This window comes from Oxyura jamaicensis, chromosome 1 (genome assembly GCF_011077185.1).
Source record: "Oxyura jamaicensis isolate SHBP4307 breed ruddy duck chromosome 1, BPBGC_Ojam_1.0, whole genome shotgun sequence".
In the NCBI taxonomy this organism is placed as follows: Eukaryota; Metazoa; Chordata; class Aves; order Anseriformes; family Anatidae; genus Oxyura; species Oxyura jamaicensis.
The window spans coordinates 81,066,876-81,072,677 of record NC_048893.1 but is presented as its reverse complement, the minus strand read 5'-3'; positions in this window follow the sequence as shown (position 1 = coordinate 81,072,677).

The following is a 5,802-nucleotide window of genomic DNA, read 5'->3' as shown; positions in this document are numbered from 1 at the left end:
GCGCGCGCGGCGCTTCCCCCAGGCCGGCCGTCAGGGGCCGCTTCCGGCCCGGGCGGGCCTCGTGAATATTCATGAGGGGGGTCATGAATAATGCCGGGGGGGGGGGGCTCCGCCGCTGCCCCGGGCAGCCCGCTTGGTTTTTCCCCCCCCCGTGAAATCCGTTTCTGTGGGCACGCTCCTCGCCCCACGCCCCGAGCAGCAGGCTCAGCGCTCCGGCTGGGGAGAGGGGCCCGGGCCTCTTCCTCGCCCCGAAGCCCCCCTCAGCTTCCCTCCCTCCCCCCGCGTGCTGCCCCAGAGGAGTCAGCCGGGCGGCTCCTGCGAGAAGCCCTAGGCTTGGTAGCTGGGAGAGCTCGAAGCGTCCCGCAGCAGGCAGGCAAGAAGTCATGATTTCCCGCAGAGGAGCGGGACAGGGTGGTTAATTTTCCCCAGTTGTGCCTGGAGCGTCACGCTCCCCTCCCCCAAGCACCTTTCAGCAGCACGTGAGGCAGCGTGACTAACATCTGTCACAGGCACTTGATTTCTCCTATCTTCTTCCCTTAGGAGGAGACAAAATAGAAGGAACGGGTGTGCTTCTCTGGAGAGAGCGCCTGATCTCCTCACCTTCTTTCCTAGCTCTTGGTTACCCCCCTTGGCATGGCCTCCACCTGTACCACGTCCTGTCCTTGAGAGGGCTGGGGGCTGTGCGAGCGGAGGCAGCAGCACTACGCCAGCAGCAGGTTCACCCACGCGCACTGCCCAGCCAGGCCAGGCTGTTGGGCAGGGGACAGCTGAGAGGGGCTCAGTTTGTCCTGTGGCAGGACAAGAAGCCAGCAGCGATGTAAAAGCGACTGCGGGAGGTAAATGAGCCCCAGAGGGGTGGTGGATGGAGGCCAAGGGGCCTCCCCCCGGGGAGAAGGAGCTGGCGTGCAGCACAGCTAAGCATCGCCTGCCTCTGAGGGACTAGCTCATGACAAGCTCAAAAAATAAATGGTGTAGAGAAAGCAAACCAGCTGAGAGAAAAAAAAAAAAAAAAAAAGCTACCACAGCGGTTGTTCTCTCACAACTTCTGCAGAGAGCTTTTCAAAACAGCTTTGACCCAGGGGGGTAGCAAACACATCGCTACACTAGCTGCCGGCTCCATCTCCCACCCTTGTTCCCTCCTCCGCAGACACATCTGACTGTCATGTTCCCACCTCAGCTCTTCCCGTCTCCTTCTGCCTGCCTCCTTCCTTCATCTCCATCCTTTCTCACCGCCCTGACACCAGACCTAGCCCCGGACCTTCCATAATGACTTCGCGCTTGCGGCGCCGCGCTGTACGTGCTGTGCCGGAACACCTTTTGTCCCCTGTCCGCAGATAAACTGCACCAGTCAGGGTGGCCGCCCCGTCGATACAGGTGGTGCATCGTGCGGTGGCATCCTGCTCGGTTGGCTTGTAGGGCCGGCAGACCGGGCCCGACACGCTCTGTAATGTGCCTGCACGGTGCTTGAGTTTGTGGAGGGTCCCTGAACGCTAGGCAGGGATGGGCAGACGGGCTTGGAAGGGTGTGATGATGTAGTGACACCCGTTGTAAGGATGGAGGCTGTTCATTCTTGCCCATATTTTCTTCTGCTTGCGGGACAATATTAAGTTTATCCCGAAGCTGGTATTTTAATCTTGCGAGTACATTTCTCAGCAAGGCATGTTGTCCTTACTCTTTCAAGGAACTGACATCTCTTTGGCAATCGGCTGATTGAATCCCCTGGTAGCACACAGCAGAGCGCATTTCAGCATGTCATTTCTGCCTTGCTTTCCACTGCGTGGAAATAGATTGCATCTCTCCCTCCCTGGTAACTTCTCTATTTAGCGTTGTGCGGTCTGAGGAAGACACTGAGTTATAACGCATGCGTTATCGCATTATCCTGCACATGCTTGCTTGTCCTAATCGTGTTACAACGGCATCTACTCTCTTAAGGTCAAGGAGCAGAAACCATGCGCCGGGGATGCACTTTGGAACTCGAGGCACACTCAGCAGGGATCCCCTGCTTTTTTACTGAAAGGTGGCTCTGGAGCTGGGAACAGCAGGGTCCCTGCTGGGCAGGCACACGGAAACCCGAGACTCCCCTGGGACTGATCAGCTTTAGCCACAGCCTGAGTTTGTTTGGCCACTGTAGTAAGAACAATTAGCTACCAAACTTTCTGGCCAGTGTGTCATGAATACGAGTCCCGTAATTTGGAAGGAGGAAAAGGAACCACTGGACATGCGAAGAAAGCCAGAGGGACTGTGCCTGAGCACCTCCAGCACAGGAGAAAAACCACAATCGCATCAGCAGCGCTTGAGGGGAACCTCAATTACACGGTCACGGTCAAAACATACCAGACGTGCTCAGGCAAAACCTGTTCCAGTGGGGCGATAGCTTCTCCGTGGCAATAGCCCCAACAGGCCTAAATCAAAATTGACTTTATTAGATCACCTCAAAAAGTCTTAACAAGTATTTTGAACACGATCCAGCAGTGAGCCCTTCAAGCGATGACAGATCCCTGCAGCATAGGTTGCATGAGCAAGAGCACAGCCAGCAGAAGATGGGAAATCATTATTCCCATCCACCTGAGAGGTGAGGCCACTTCTGGAAGATTACATCAAGGGCTGGGCTGGGGTGCAAGAAGCATGTTGACAAACTGCAGCACGCCCAGAGAAAAGGCACTGCACTGGAGGGCTGAAGCACACAACGTGCAAGGAGAAGGCTGAGGCTTGAGGGTTTGTCCAAAAGAGAAGGCCAAGGGGGCATCCACTTGCTGTCTGCCCCTACCTAAAGGAAATTTGTAGAGAAAACCATTTTCTCAGACAGACTCTGAGGAGACACAGTGGAAGGACAAGAAACAGCAGACACAAATTGCAACAGGAGAAATTTTGAACACATGTTAACAGAAAGTTTCTTCCCCTTGAGAGCTTTTCAGCAGTGAAACCCGTGCCTACAAAGTCTGGGGAATCTCCACCCTTGGAAATGTTCAAAATGTGTGGGGACAAAGCCCTGAGAAACCTGATCTGGCTTTGTAGTTACCCCTCTGAGAGCACGGGATTGGACTAGAGACTTACGCAAGTCCCTTCCCACCTGAATTTTATTGTGAGTCAGTGATTTTGATCTGTGTGGCTGGTACGCAGCAAGCAAATGTTCACTGTCTTCATTATGCTAGAAGCCAGAAGGGTGGTATGCTTGTTTGACCCTGTGGAAATGCATCTATGTTGACAGCAGTGTTAGCATCGGCAAAGCCCTTGTGCGTGAACATCTCATCTCCAGCTGGCTTTCCATCCTCTGTAGCGCTTCTCATTCCATCCCACTTCTGTTCCAAGTACCGGTGAATCTCGTAGCAGCGGGACCTGTTTGGTTTGGGGATGACTCCCTAGGCTGTGACATGCATTTTCTGAACAGCAACGCTGCAGAAATAATGTCATTTAACACGATATTGCACCAGAGCACGGGCGTGCGTGCTTGTCTGATGCGCTCCTCACACCACCTTCACTGCTCACCAAAGTGCTGCTAAAGCATGTCTAGGTCTTTACAGCTGCCTCGTGTCACTTGTCCATAGGAAATATGATGCTGAAAAAGATGGGAGAAGACAATGTAAGGGACAGGGGAGGACAGTATGTGTTTGTAGCAGGGCAGAAGCAAAGCTCCAGAAGCTCTATTGCGTGAAGGCTGGAGCTAACAAGTTCACCTCCATATTTGTATTTTGTTCAAAACTGGCAAGGAAACTGCAGTTTGGGGAGCAAAGATTTGCAGTATATCCATCAAATTCAGGGTAAGCATGCCAGGACTGGAAAAAGGGAGCTATATTTCAGGAAGAGAGAAAACGAAGTACTCTGGGCTGCTGCAAACCCATTAGTCTAGTCTCAATAGAGCATAAGGTTAAGAACAAATTACAGAAGGAAAACAAAATTAAAGCTACAGCAGTAAGTGGAAAACAGCACCAAATACAGAATGGGTTTATCAACAAAAGCACTGTGTGCCCTTAACTTGATCTTTTTCTTTACCTCCTTTTTCTTTACCTCCTTTTCACTCTTACCTGGATGGGGAAAAAAAAATAGGTAGATCTAATCTAGCTGGATTTCAATAAGGCATTTGCTAGAGTAAAGGGTAGAAGGCAGCTAGATGAGCTGAAATGAAAGGAATTGTTAGGGTCATTTTAGGTGGGTAAAACACTGGGGAAAAGGAGATGATGCGTTGAGTCAAATGGGAACTGCTGAACTGCCACCATGGAGGAATGTTACTGGCCTTGGGAATAATTCTGTTTGCAGTAATGGCTCTGGCTCAGCAAAAAAGGCAGAGTGAAAAGGAAGTTTGCTGATTAAATGCATTTGGAAGAATTACTCACAGACCGGAACGGAGAAGTGTGAGGTCCTGTTCTTTGCTCCTGCTAACAGGGATTTATTTTGTACATGGAGATTCAGTGGATAGAAATGACAGAGGAAAAAAAAAAATCAGATCTGTGTGCATTGTGCATTCACCATTCACGAGGTGATTATGAAGCAATGATGTGACGTGGTCACAAAGACAACAGCCTTAAAGAGATCATTACGTTAATCTTATTGAAGATGGTATATACAATTTGTCACCCGTGCTCAGGAGCAGGCTGAGGGCTGGCAGCAGCACGGAGGAGCTGTAATAACGGAGTCTGTCTCTGTGCCTCCCCTCTGGCCATCCTGTGAAACGATGTAGGGAGGGGTTGGCTTCTTCTGCTTAGCAGAAGGCTGGCACGGGTGGATTCCTCTCTAGAAAACCATTTTACGTATGAGGATGTTCCCAGTGAAAAGGGCTATGATCGAGGAAAAGGAGCTCGGCTGTGATTGAGTCATGCCGTCCCTTTCCCTTCAGAGTCTGGCTCTTTTATGGACGGTACAGATTTACTATTCCCTGGGCTTTGCTGTGCTTCCAGAGCAGGTCAGCATGACCAAAAAAAAAAAAAAAAAAAAAAAAAAAAAAAGAGGTGTTGAACACAGGTCCACAAGCCCATATTTTCCTTCTCCATCCCCTAAAGAGTTTTTTCCTTCAAGGGTAAGAGATCAGTCCCAGGCCCGATATTCTCAATGCAGACAATCGCTCGGTGCCTCTCCCACCTGACACCTGCTCCCAGAACCCTCTGAAGAAGGAAGTTTAAAACCCAGGTTCTCAGAAAATGCTCAGATCTCTGCAGAGGTACACAAAAACCTTCCTGAACTCCATATATGACATGCCTGCACAGACAGCAGAGCTGAAAGGTTTTCGCCATGTGGGTTTTCAGCATTAGGGGGACAGATTCTGAGCCTGGCTTACACCTGGACAAGGTTAGTGCTGGTCTAATGCCCAGCTTGCAGGAAGGCAGGGAGCAGAGCCCACTGCAGCTTGCTTTTGCCAATGGTTTCTGAGGTTTGCTTAATTTAGTTAGGGGAAATGAAACTGGGACGAGACCTCAGGCAATCATCTAATTCATCGTCCTGACCCAGAGACAAGATTAAGGAAGCACGGCTCATCCCTGACAGATCTCTGTTGAACCTGTTCTCAACAGCCTCCAGTGACAAGGCTCCCTCAGCCAGTCTAGTCCAGCATTTTATTGCTCGATAGTTCAAAAGCTGTTCCTACAACACAGCTTAAACCTTCATCGATGAAAATGAACCTGCTGATTTCTGTGGCCCCCTCGGAAATGCCTTTTTGCTCTGATGATGTAATCTTCTCAAACTAGCTGCATACACTTTTTTTTTTTTTTTTTTTTTTTGGCAATTGCATTCACCTTTTGGCAATTCTGGCTGCAGTCATTTCCCCAGTTTGTTTGTGAGAACTTGAGGCCTTTTGCTGCATCAGAAGCCTCG